This window comes from Lycium barbarum, chromosome 10 (assembly GCF_019175385.1).
Source record: "Lycium barbarum isolate Lr01 chromosome 10, ASM1917538v2, whole genome shotgun sequence".
Taxonomy (NCBI): domain Eukaryota; kingdom Viridiplantae; phylum Streptophyta; class Magnoliopsida; order Solanales; family Solanaceae; genus Lycium; species Lycium barbarum.
Window position 1 is genome coordinate 96,601,927 of NC_083346.1, and position 14,334 is coordinate 96,616,260.

The window sequence follows — 14,334 nt, forward strand, 5'->3', positions numbered from 1 at the left end:
ACCGGCTCATCATTGAGTTTAAAGTCTTGTTAACTTTGATTTGAGTAAAAAGGTCGGGTTTTTATTGAGGTTTCTGTCTGAGGTTGTCCGTCGTGGTTTCCTTCTTTTTTTTTTGCTAATCAAAAGGTTCGTTGCTGCTGTACCAAGCATGGCATGGAATTTCTCCTTTCACTATGTGAATAAGTTCAAATAAAGGTCCTTCTTTTATCTTTGCCATTTCAGTTTTTGTATTATTGCTACTGCTTTGGTATGTTAAAAATTTATGGGCTCTAATTATCTTATCTAGCTACGTTGATATTTTTGTTTAATTTGCTTGCTGGGTCCTTGAGTTAATTCTGATAAGTTTTGCCTTATGAATTAAAGATAATGCTACGAAAGAGTTAAATCCTAGTAAGTTCCATTGTTAAATCATAATGCTTTTACTTGGTTATTCTTGAATGTTTTGTTGTTGTGTTTTTGCTTATTTAAAGATGAAATCAGTGGGAAGTATTTTTCTTATTATGCAAAAGATCCATCCTTTATTTCAATCATTATTTAATTACGTTAGTTTGGGTGTTCATTTAGGTTCAATAGACATATATGCTAATTGTTAAATTGTCTGTTATATGTTCTACTGACTAGAATTTCTTGAACGGTGCTCTAATAATATGGGTTGTAATTTGTGGATAGATTTGAAAGTAATTTGGGGTTAGACAAGAGTTTAAGACCTACCTAGTTAATTAATGTGAGTTGAGCGAGATGGGGTGCGAATTATTTCAAACCCTGTTATCAAGTATAAAAGAAAAGAGCGGAAAAACCAATTGTGAGGGAGCGGGATGGGTCGCGAATTTATTCAAAACCCGTTGTCAAAAGAGTGAAATAATAATAAATATTAATAATAACCAATAATGTTAAGACTCGGATTTTAGAGACAAATAATTGCTTTTAACGGTAGATAAGCTTTAGGCACGTTTCAAGATATTTGTTTTGATTAAGAATGCGGTTACACATCTTATTTCGAGACGCTTTAAACAACTCATGGATGCGGTTACGCACCTTGGCCAATCTCGTTTTAATGTTTAATCTTGTTTTGATTGAAAATGCAGTTACGCATCCGGGTTAAGACTAGTCAAAGTTCAACAATAAAAGTACGAGCAAATCGAGGCTCGGGAACATAATATATTCAAAAGTGGTTTAAGCTATGTATAAGTGTTACACCTCGAAAATTTGGTATGTGTTGATTTGTGGATAGGTTAGTGTGAGCTTAAGGTGATTATGAAATCCCTACGAGGTTAAGCGAAGGATTAGATAGCTTGAGGTTCATACAATAAGATTTTGAAGTTCTACGAATATGTGAAGTCTAGTTCGTTGAAGAGAGCGAAACGTAAGTCATGTTCGGGAAGATTCCGTTATGATTGAGCTAATGTTTATGTGGTGATGTTTTAAAGGGCTGATATAGAGCCTATTGTATGGCTAATAAAGTATTATACAAGTGTCAAGAAGGTTCCGTAAGGATTGAAGATCAAACGAAACGACGAGAACAACTTCGGAAAAACTGTGAGTTACACGACCACATTATACGGCCCGTGGAATGTTATACGGACCGTATAATGGTTCGTATAACTCAACAGCAACAAAGTGTTCCAGGATGGTGAACCACAGACACTTATACGGACCGTATAATGTAATACAGACCGTATAAGGTGTCCGTATAACTCCCAGCAGGGAGTTGGTTTGCTAGTTGGTGAACCACGACCGGTTATACGGTCCGTACAATATTATACGGACCGTATAATTGCCCGTGGAAGTCCCGACGGGCTATTTTTCAATGTTTGTATAAATAGATGCCTTGGGTTCTTTTACTTCATTTTTCATATTCCACAAGTGTTGAGAGCTCAAAAACCCTTCTCTAAACATATTCCACTCAAGTCTAAGAGAACACAAAGATCAAAGACTAGAATCAAGTGTTTATGTGTTAGAAAGCTTCTAAGGGTTAGAGGACCACAAGAAATTCCATTGGGGAAGAACTAGGGTTTGGTTCAAGCGAATTATATCCACTCAAGATTCATTCCCTCACCATCTAAGGTAAGTTCTATGATATTTCCATGTTGGTTAAGGTGTTTGAAAGTTGAAACACTTGGATTGTAAAAGGATATGGAAAATGGGTCTTGAATGTGAGAGTAGTGATGTTTGTGGGTAGTAGTTTGAATTGAGTCATGATTCTTGATGTGTTGTGATATGGATACGTTATAAATGATGTTAAGAACATGGGATAGACATTGTATATGAACGAATGTAATCGTGTGTTATGACCATGGATATGGATGACTTGAAGTGAATTGAGAAATATGGATAATGTAGAATGAATAAGGACTATTATTATGATATTGTGAATGTATTACTGACGTTTGGGAGTTAATATATGGTATGGAGGAATGTCGTATAAATAAAGGGGATGCTGTCCAATTTTCTCTAGCCTTAGTCATATATGCTAGCTATCGATTTCTAATGATAGTATGACTCAGTGTTTTAAGAGGCGGGGGCGTAAGGCGGGGCGTTTTACATATGCCTCGACGAGGCGTAAGCCCCATGGGTATTTAATTTTTAGTATTTCATAAAATAATATAATTACAATAAATATTTTTAAATAGGTAAAATTACATAAAAAATAAAAGAAAACTGTAAATAAATGAAAAAATAATATATATTATATATATAGATGTGTTTGATCCTGATCACAAAATACTAATTAAAGCAATCGATTATACACCACTTACAATTTGTATTTATATATAACATAACTTTACAAGTATAAACAATACAATGAAATAAAAGCTATTATGAAATGCAAATTAACTCTAACTTCTTAACTTTCAAACAATGAAAAATCACAATTTCTTGAAACAATATTACTATCAAACTATCTGTTTTATCTCCCTATAAGCAAACAATCAATAAAGCTTTATCAGTATTATAATTAAAATGTAACTCCTTCATGAATAAAATAAAATTACTTTCAAATAGAGAAATAATAAAATATGACAATTTTGATACATAGGACAAAAGACCAAAGATAAGTGAAAATGTACAATTCGGCTATGTATTTTAAAAGAAATATTAAGTGATATTCACCCTCACGACGTTCTCAAACAGTAAATATGTAATATTACGACTTGTTATTTGAGTTACACCTAATCTTCTTATTTCTATAGATGAAAAACTATTAAGTATCATTCATTTGTTAAAGAATTATGAGGGTCAACGATTATAATTAAAGAATTTAACATATAATTTGTGTAAGAATTGTTAGGCGAGCCCCGAGCGTTGGGCGTTAGGAGTGTTTAGGGCGTACAGTCGGGCGCTTAGGGCGTAAGTCTCACAGTAACTAAGCCCCACACGTGAGCCCTGAAATTGCCTTTTAAAACACTGGTATGACTTTAATGAAGGTAGAAACGTGAGCGTTGATGGAGAACGTGCAAGTGGTAAAATAGTTGAACGGAAAGGTATGTAAGGCTAACCCTTCTTTCCTAAGGCATGGTTCTTTGGCCAATCATTTGAATCTTCTATAAGTCTATGATGTCGTTTAAATGATTCTATCTTCCGAGCTATTAAGCTCATGATTCTCGATATGTTGCGATTTTACTAAGTTCCTCATATGACGAGTAAGTCTATAAAGATAGATGTAATGAATGACGATAATAGTGACAATGATATTGATGACGACTATAATGGTAATGACGCTGACGATGCCAATAACGATGACGATAATGAAAGTGATGATAATAGTAAAGATGCTTATGACCTATTATGTATATGTATCTATGTATAACTATTATGGAACCCCGAGCTTATAAGGTCGGGTAGAATATGTATATATTTATGTAACGCGCGCACACCTCTGCAGTTGGTACGGATAACCCTGAAGCCTTGGTAGGGCCAGGTAGATATAACCCTGAAGCCTTGGTAGGGCCAGGTAGATATAACCCTGAAGCCTTGGTAGGGCCAGGTAGATATAACACTGAAGCCTTGGTAGGGCCAGGTAGATATATCCCTGAAGCTTTGGTAGGGCCAGGTATGTGTAACCCTGAAGCCTTGGTTGGCCAGGTATGTCTATGATATGGATATGTATATGGTATGTAAAAGAGTATGAATACGGTCGTGATACGAATAAGAATAAGAATAGGCATATGAATATGATTATGGATACGAAATGTAAATGAGTACGGATACGAACACGAAAACAGTTATGGATGTATGTACACAACCTCGCATTAGAAATGGAAAGTCCTTATGACAAGCAAGTAAGTGCTTATGACGATGATGCTACTTTCTCCCATCTTATGCTATTTCTTATGTTGCTTATTATGCTTCCATATTGATATTGATTATGCTTTACATACTCAGTATATTCTTCGTACTGATGTCCTTTTGTTTGTGGACGCTGCGTCATGCCCGTAGGTGCCCAGGGAGACAGACTTGATTTGTAGCTACATTACTCAGGGACTATATATCGGAGCTCCATTTCTTTCGGAGCTAAAGCTTTTGGTACTCATTCTTTTGTGTATATATTTATGGGCCTAGCGGGGTCCTGTCCCGCCTATATGAAATGCCATATTCTCCTTAGAGGCTCGTAGACATGTGTATATGGTTAGATGTGTTCGACCTTGTCGGCCTATATTTTGGATTTCATTTTGCTAGCCTCGTCGACTTACGTACATTGATATGGGCATGGATGTCAATGATGCTATAAAGGTATCGTTGTCCAATGGGACTAGCATGATGGATGAATAGAAATGTATGATTTAATATGTGGCTCACCTAGATATGAATGTAAAGGTATGTTAAGAGGTGCCTGGGTGGGATAGCACTGGGTGCCCGTCGCGGCCCTCCGGTTGGGTCGTGACAATAAGTCGATAAAGCGACCGTGCTAGAACCACGGGACTCGGGGAATGCCTAACACCTTCTCCCCGGTCAACATAATTCCTTACCCGATCTTCTATTTTCGCGGACCAATAATAAAAGAGTTATTTCCTTTTGATTAGGGATTCATAAGGTGACTTGGAACAACAAAACTCAATTCCAAGTGACGACTCTGTAAATAAACAATCCCTATTCAAAACCGTCACTTCAAATGAAAAAATCCTATAATAATAAAAACTCGTGTGTTTATCGCGGGGAGGCAAAAAAGGGGATGTGACAATGATAGGACTGGGATTAGGTCTAGGGAGGATTATTTTGGCAGGTAAGTGTTTGAAGAAGTTTATCGACTCAGTTTTTATGGGTTCAGTGATCCTTTATTATCTGGTCTCTGAGTGCCTCCACTTGAGCTTGCAAATGGTCTCTCTCAGCCCTTAGTTGCTCAGTTTCTTTTTTACCAAAGCCAATTTCTTTGGACCGTTCAAACAATTGAGCTTCCAAGGGCATTTTCCTCCTTAAGTTGCTCGACCTCTGCATGTGGCGCTTTTTGGGCTTCAATCAAGATCGAGAGAGTGGATGGACGTCCTGCACCCGGTCCCTGAGGCACATACTCATACTCTTTCAAGGTGTCTAAAGAGACCACGTGTTCCTTTGTTCCTGAGGAAGCTCTACTAGTTCTTACGTTGAAGTATGCAAGTACTTTTGTTAAGAGAAATCCATAGGGGAGGCCAGGTTTCCCTTGTACAGTTCTTACTACTTTAATCATTCGCTCAATCATGATCGCTGGCAAGTTGATTGGTTCAAATGATGTCATAGCTTCCATAAACCGGGTATACTAGAGTGACGGTAGACCTTCCTTCAGTAGTCCTTGCAAAAAGAACTTTATTGACAAACTCAAAGACTAGTTGGTGCTCGGCCTTAAGCTAATTCTTGTAGAGACTTGCTTTTTTTGCAGACTTCGCGGTCTTAAAAATGATATTTTTGAAGCCTGTGGATCCTTTTCTTTTCACGGCTCTTACTCCCTCCGTCTTTACTCCTAGGATTTTTCCAAGTGTTGACTCGGTTAGCACAAACTCTGTCCCATTTACTATTAAGGCCAGAGCATCTTCATCAATGCGGCATAGATTTTCCTACAATTCAATCACCTCTGCTTCATCTATGCTGGGTGCTGGTTGAGTAAAGGGATGGCTCCACTCTTGGAATTCCACCATCTCCATCAGTTCTTTCATACCGGGCTCCTCTCGTAAGTTGACATAAAAAATTCTCCCAAAGAGAACCTTTCGTTGCTGCATGTTCTTCTTTTTCTTCCTCCCAGTTTCTCCACTTCATCTTTTGGAGGAACCTGGTTCCTCACTTGTACATATCTTTCTTTTCTTTTGGAGAAAGAATTGCGCTTTGTGTTCCTCTTCCCTCTTTTCTCCCTGGCTTTCAGTAATCAAATTAGCACTCCTGTCCTCCTCAGACTGATGATCATATGGGTTTTCACTTTCTCTCACCATCTTTTTCTTTGATTTTTTTCTTATCAGAGGAGTTTCTTCTTTAACTTTAACTTCCTTAACACTCATTGTTCCTACAGTAAATGGATAGCTTGACTCACTGGATCCATCTATATAGCTACCTGGTGACCTCATTTTCATATTCTCAGTAAAATACTTTTTGACAGCACAATTTCTGACTTTTGTTTCCCCTGGTTTTTCTTTCTCACCACTCAAGCGATTGTATGTCTGCTTTTGACTAGTAATAGCAGATAATGATGCAAATTTCCTCGACATTCTATACTTAATAGTTTTAGGAAGAACAGGTATAGGGAGAGCTGGGATTGCTTTATTTGTACTTTGGTCAGAGGAAGTTTGGTGCTTTGAGGGTGATGAATTTGAGTTTGTTTTGCTTAAGCTTGAAGAGGATTAAAGATTCCTCGTGAGTACCTGGTGACAGAACGAAAATGAAATAGTTCAGACAGAGTTCTGTGAGATAGAGATATACAGATGAGGTCTTACAATTTTACGATTTGGGAAAGTGAAGAGAGAGAAAGATGAGAGAAAAGGTAGCTGAGGTGGAGTTTTAGAACAAATGTAAGAGGGGATAACATATTGTTTTAGGAGAGAGGTGATGATTTGGAGCGGACGCTATTTTGACTTTGTTTGGAAGAGGAAAGGACGCATGACTTACTTGGCATTTTTCGCAATTCAAAAACATTTATGAGTACTAAAGGGATTACTGACCTGAGTTACAGAGACCCTGTCCCTGGGCAATAATTTTTGAAAATATCAGGAAATCACTATGAAATGTGCAGAATTGCTTATGCTTAAGTTCTCCTGATACTCCCATGCATGTATACGTGTAACAATATAAGAGTGAGTTAGATATAGCCAAAAAACAGTTGCTAGCAGTGTACCTTTTCTCTTAGCGTATCCATTTCGATTGATTCCTTCCTGCAACATTTGACATCAAGGATGCGTCCTTTCCTTTTTATCACCCAGAGACACACATCTTGCTATGAGATCTTTGAGGAGAGATTTCGTAATCTTAGTCATGCAATTTTGGAGCTGTCACTAACCATCAACCATGTTCACTGCTCCTTCTCTCTCTCAAGCATACAAGCGGTGTCAATAATTGGATTTGGAAACCCAACCAGCTTGGGTACCTTGTAGTTATAAAAAGGATGGATCAATATTATTTTATCCCATTCGGGCAGCATGTTCTTACTTCTTATAAGATCCTTTCTTCTAAGGACGTGCTCCTTTCACTCTAGTTCCCTTCTCGACAAACTTCTCATTTGTCTGAGCAAAATCAGTTTTTCTTTTGAAGGACTCCTGGAAGTGGCCTGCTTGTCCATAATGTGTGTATAGCTAGCTTTCCGTTGTGGACATATGTTTGCTGTAAAGATTACAGGGCATCTTCTCCTCCTCAAAACCAAGTCCTTTTCTGCTATTTCCATTTCCCTCATTTATGGAAGTGAGTACGTCAGACGACCAAGTCTATTTGAGAGTTTTATCAAGATTGAACTTAACCCTTTCTAAATCTTCTTTGAGCTTCTCATTCTTTTCAATTTTAGCAGTGAGCCTCAATTTTGCTTTCTTCAGCTCGTCTTCAAGCTCCAAGGAGGTCTCGCTTGCTTCTCCTCCTTTTTGAAGGATATTTCCACATCTTTTCTCAATTGACTTTCCAACAATATGTTTTGTTGGTTTGTGTCATGAGTTTGTTTCTTCATTTCTTTAGCTAGCACACACAAGTCTTCCTTATCCAGTTCTACTTTATTAAGAGCAAGATTCAGCTTTCCTTTCTCAGTGACCAGAGTGTGATACACATCAATTAGCACGCTTGACAGTGATATGAGTTTAATCTGAGAGTAAACTTTTATGTTTTTCTTGATGTTAACAAAATTTACCTCTTCGTCCTCATCATCAGTATTGATATCATTATCATTATCCATGTCAGATTCAGCCATGAGTGCAAGATTTGTCTCATTTTTAGTTGCTTCATGTTCGATGGCCATCATTTATGTATCTCCTCTATCATCCTCTTCCTCAGATTCACTAAAGGAATCTCCCCATGTGGCCAATGCTTACTTTACCATTTCATCAGCAACTTCTTTTCTTCTGAATCTTTTGTTAGGAACTTGATTCTTCCACCTATTTCTATCATAGTTTTCTTGCTTGTTTTGAGGACAGACTTTCATAAAGTTACTAGGTTTCCCACATATATGACAAGAGTAATATTTTCCTTTGAAGTTCCTGCTAAAGCTTCCTATCTCGAGAATTCTGCCATTTCTCATGATCATCTTATGTAATCTATGGGTGAGATAGGCCATTTCAGATTCCTCATACCTCGAATCTCCTCTTGCAGCTTTGAGAACCAAATCTCTCTCCCTTTTTACTTCGTTCTTTTCCATATTCTTCAAGGTCATCTTGCTGAGATCCTTGGCTTCATAGATAGCATTCACCTTGGTATCCTATGAATCAGGTAAAACACCAAGCAACTTTCTTACCAGTTTAGTAGTAGTGATCACTTCTCCTAAGGAGTTGAGCTCATTGATTATGGAAGTGAACCTGGTGTGCATATCATGGTTGGATTCACCTTCTTTCATTTGAACAGCTCATACTATATGGTGAGCATATCGATATTAGAGTTTCTCGCCTACATTGTCCCTTCGTGAGCGGTTTGGAGGGCCCCCCATATCTCCTTAGCAGTTGTGCATACTGAGATTCGATCGTACTCATCTGCACCTATACCACATGCAAGTCTCTTCTTCACTTTATAGTTCTTCTCCACGGCCTTCCTGTTTGGTTTAGTGTATTCCTTCCCTGTCTTTGGAGTGGTTGCTAGCCCAGCTTCATCTTTGTTTACAGGAACATAAGGACCATCACAAATGATGTCCCACAGATCTGAGTCTTCGGCCATGATGAAGTTGTGCATCCTAGCCTTCCACCTCCTATAATATTTTCCATTGAATCTGGGAAGTCTAGTGGATGAATGACCTTCTTCCAAGTTTAGTGGGGCTGCCATTTCACAGATTCTTTATAGGTATTAACCTTTTAAAAAGCACATGCTATGATACCAATTGATGTAGGCTGAGCGTCCGTATATGAGGGACCTGGTAGTTTACTAGTTCCTTGATGCAGTGCGAAAGTAAAGAAGGCAAGATATTTACGTGGAAAATCCCTTGATCAAGGGATTAAAAACCACAACCTACCCCAGTAGGATTTCAACTCCACTACACCTAGCAACTTAGATTACAACCGATTGTAAGCTAGGAATTAACTCCCTTAACCCTTCACCCTTACAATACACCCTATCGTAATCTTCAGACTTGACTACCTCTAGCCAAGCAAACTAATACACCTAGACTAACTATAGCCTAGTGTACCACTCAAAAGACACCTTTTGAGTATTCGAAATACCTACACACAACTTCCTTTTAGAGAAGAGTAGGTTCACAGTTTAAAGAACATAAACAAAGCTCAAAACAGACTAAAGGACACTTGCATCTTCAGTTGTTGGGATCTGGTCCTTTAGTCTGTAGTCAGCTTTGTTTTGAACACTTGGAGAATCTCGTGACGGCTGCAGTTTTAGAATGATTCTAGGTTTTCCAAGTGATACATAATATATTGCAACATGTTGTATATATAGTGGGGAGCATGTGGGGTGGAAAGAAACCACTCTTCAAATGTTTGACCTAAAGCATGGGCTGCATCAATTGCTGTACTTTTCAGCAGCACATTTGTAGTGAGTGGCACAGGTTTACAGCTGTTGCTGCAGACTGTACGAGGTACAGAGAGAGCAGGTCTCTCTTTGTTTCTTCATCAGTTTGACAATCACAAAACTTAGACTACACTTTAACTTATCATTTGCCTTCAACCATTTTCCTAGCTTATGTTCCATAAGCAACCTGCCATATGAGGTGAGCAACATATAATGTTGAGTTTATTTAAGTAGTACCAATATTATAAATATATATTGAACAAATCATTACAGTAGTATTTAAGACTGAGATTATAATAGTATTTAAGCCTAAGGAGAATAGAGTGAAAATTACCAGCAGAATTAAGAGATTCAGGGAGAGAACACAAAAACCAGGCTTAAGATACATTATTTTTCTATTGAGTCCTTCCGAAACTTTCCCGAGGATCCAAATTAACGAAATTAGCCGTTTTTTAGAAAGTCACATATATGTGATGTACGGATATTGTAACCAAATGGTCAATATTATCTACTCTTAAGAATTAGGAGTCAAACCTGGCTGACATTTGTATGATATGTGCATGCACGTTAAATTTTCGAATAATTAGTACTCTTCAAGATCATTCTTAAAATGAACTTATTTATTCAGAATAATAATACCAAAACTTAGATTCACAAACAGAACTAAATGAGCAAAGAACGCTGGCCAGGTAATAAAATTGTTTTCATTAAGAAAAAAAGACAATATTTAAATCAAACAAAAAGAACCCGAGACAAGAATCTGAAAGAATTAAAGTGCAGTAGATTTTCGTAGTGAGCTTAATTTCTCAGTGGTAATTAAGTTCTTATTTTTGATTCCATACATACTGATCGGCTTAAATAAGGAGCAAGGGAGAGTGATAGCCATTTGATCGAGTGACTCGATACTTTGGATATACTACACGTGGACTCCCTCCATTATTAATGGGGGATGGGCACAGGTGAGATAAATTTTGGTAATTAATTGACTTATTATTTCCTGAAATGGTGAAGAAGAAAACAAATTGATAGGGAATTATGTTTCGATTGTATTTTTCGAGAAAATGATTAAAATGTCCTTCTTCTTTTTTAAATCGTCCTTAATCTATGAGTTTTAGTTTTATTTGGTCCTTACTATTGTTTACCTCGAATTTGGATAATCAATTAAATTTGTGGGTGAGGTATAGGATATGTGGTTGTGCCTTGAATCCCTTTGATAGAAAAAAGAAATATATGAATGTACTATGAAGAAGAAACTAATAATTGGTGGTTTGCTATCTACTTGTGTGTTTACTAATATATGTGTGTTACTTGATTGAAGAAATGTAATAGAGATGAACACAATGAATTCGGATGGCCACACGATAATGAGAGAGATTTGTATATATTTCTAGTACAAAAGAATGTTCTTGATGTTAAGGAGCCAACCCCTTAAAAGTGGGCAATGACCCTTATTTATAGTGTTGCCTCATGGGCGCCATACAATAAGAGAAAACTAAAAATAAAGAAAAACTCTGACTTGGATTAGGTTGGGTTAGGTTGGCCGTACGGTCCGACACCCGTACGATTGGCAGTTGAGCATGGCAGGACGATATCGACGCGTGGCAATCGCGCAACGGATCTCCTGGACTAACGGCCACGAATAAACGGATTAACGGCCACAACCAAACGGACCAACGGCAGCGACCAACTCGGCCATGAAGAAACCGGATCAAATGATGCCCTTTCTCGGCCTTGGTCCAAGCGTTCCTCCGGTTCAGAATGAAAGTCCTCGTGCATGTTCTTGTCCCCTTCTTTCTTCGGTTCCTGGTCCTACCGGTTTAAAGCGTATCCGATTTTTACCATATACAGCTAGTCCCCACACTTCCCGGACCGTAGATTTATCGGAGTAACAGGAAGTGGATGAATCAAGAAATCGGCGACTCCGTTTGTCCGTCGTTATCTTCTCACTTTGGCGGGAACAGTTGTGTCACGTCCCCTTTTCATCGGCCACGTGTCTTATCCCGGATGGTCCGCTCTGACAACCGCCGCACGCACGTCGTTTCAAGTCATTCCTCATTAATTATGGGACACGTGGCGCCCCCCAGTTGGCTGGAAACCGTAACCGCCTGAACCCCACGTCTATAAAACGTCTTCAACTGCTTCATTCTCTCATTTTTACGATTCATTTCTCTTCATCTTCACTCTTCACTGCATTTCTTCATCTTCACCATATCTAATTATCCTCCATATCAAGTTTGTTGCTGATTCATCGCTTATACCACGTGAAAGGAAGCAACTTTGCCACCATCTTTACTAGTTGCTCTTGTTTGAGTGTTGCTGCTTCTTACTCTGTCATTCCTTGAACCGTCTGTTCCCTTACTCTTTTTTAACTTCCTTTCTGAATCCACTCAACTTCTTCTTTTCATATTCTCAAATGTCTGAAACCACTTCCCATGATATTCCCTCGGTTTCATCTCAAGGAACCGAACCTGCATCTCTAACTAAAGCAAAGAGCACCTTCGAGCCCACTGCCTCGGACATCATACCCGCCAAGCCCAACTTCAACAAAGATTTTGAGGTCGAAAAACCTTCTTCGGTATCCGATAGGGGGTTTGATGTGAGGCGATATCCCTCATCCATTACTGAGGAAAAACACGACTTAGTCCGGGTTGATTGCGGGTGGGACACCCAACCGGTTCAAGTTTTTGCCCCTGGGCCAAGTGAATCAGTCGCTGACCACCGGGAAGGTTTTTTATATGTGTATACTTACCCTTTCACTCTCAAGCTCGACCCTCCGGTCGATCCGGTCATCTTGGACATGTGCTGGACCTATGACGTGACCTTGGCACAGATTGGTCCAATCATTTGGAGGGTCGTGGCATGTCTCCGGTTGTTGGCCAACAATGCCTAGAAGGAGCTCACGCTGGCCCACTTGATACGCTTATATTCCCCGAGGTGGCGTAATAAAACTCGCAAAGCGTAGCCGGAATCCATTTTTCTCAAAAATGGACGAAGATATAGACAGGGGCTGGTTGGAGCAATATGTCCAGGTGAGGACCTCAGACATCATTCCGGACAATTACATGCCTTTTCCGGAAACGTGGAACAACAAGCGTAAGGCTGAACTCTAAGTAAATGGTTTTGTATGTTTTATCGAACTTTGGTTCCGCTTTCTCACCGCTTCTCTTATTTATATCAGCCAATGGATGGATTCCCCCGGTCATCCAGAATCTGAACGAATGGGTTACTGCACTCCTTAGCCAGCATGTCCACGACGACCGGACGTAGGGCCACCTGTCACGCGGCCGATGGGTCGGCCAGAACCACAGTAATACTCTGCTGCTACCCGTGTTCACTACATCTTCTACTACCCGTATTCATTGCGTCTTCAATTTTCAGGTTTGCCCAAGGGCTCGGTGGATCCCAGACCAGAGTCGGCAGCCGAACCCACAACGTCGGCACCAGAGTTCGATTCAGCAGGTGCATCTCGTATCCTCGCTGCTGCTGCTGCCAAGAGAAAAAGGCCCTTGGACAAAGGGCAGAAACCAAAGAAACGGGCGAGGAACGTCGTTAGGACCTTAAGGGACGAAGCAGAGCCCGAGCTCCTCGTTTGGAGGATCAGTGAGGCCCCTATTCTGGAAGGGGTTGTTACTGTTTCACCCCTTCCTTCAGCCGAGGAAGGACCCTCGGCTTCCGTATTATTCACAGGTGAGGAAGAAATTCATTTCCCAACTCCTCTAAGGTCGATTGAATTCATCAATATTTCAGGCGACGCTTCTTCCGAGGAGACCCCCCTACAAAGGACAAGAAGATCCAAGGAGGCGGCTGCTGCCGAAGCCGGTCAAAGGACCGAACCGGTCGCGGAGACCGAAGTCCCCCTTGACATTCATCCAGTGCCCGAGCATGAGCCTGCTGCGTCTTCGGAGATCCCTGCTTTTGCAAAAGCTGCTGAAGTCCTTCCGAGTTCCCCAATTCAGCCCTCGAGATCGAATGAATTCGAAAACATGTTCTCGGATACTCTTCCCGCAACCGGCGAAGCTGCTAGATTTGGTCATCTCCCGATTCCCCGGGCCACGAGGGCGGCTAGTCGGACCACCGAGTCCGGTGCTAGGGACAGCTTAGTCCGCACCTTCCCGGCCCCAAGTGTGGAGCCGAGGAGGACAAGATCGGCTGTGATCACCGTTCCTGAGGATTGCAGCTTTCTTTCTCTCCCGGTGGGTGTGTCCAGCTATCTCAGGCCCCTGGTCTTATACGCGG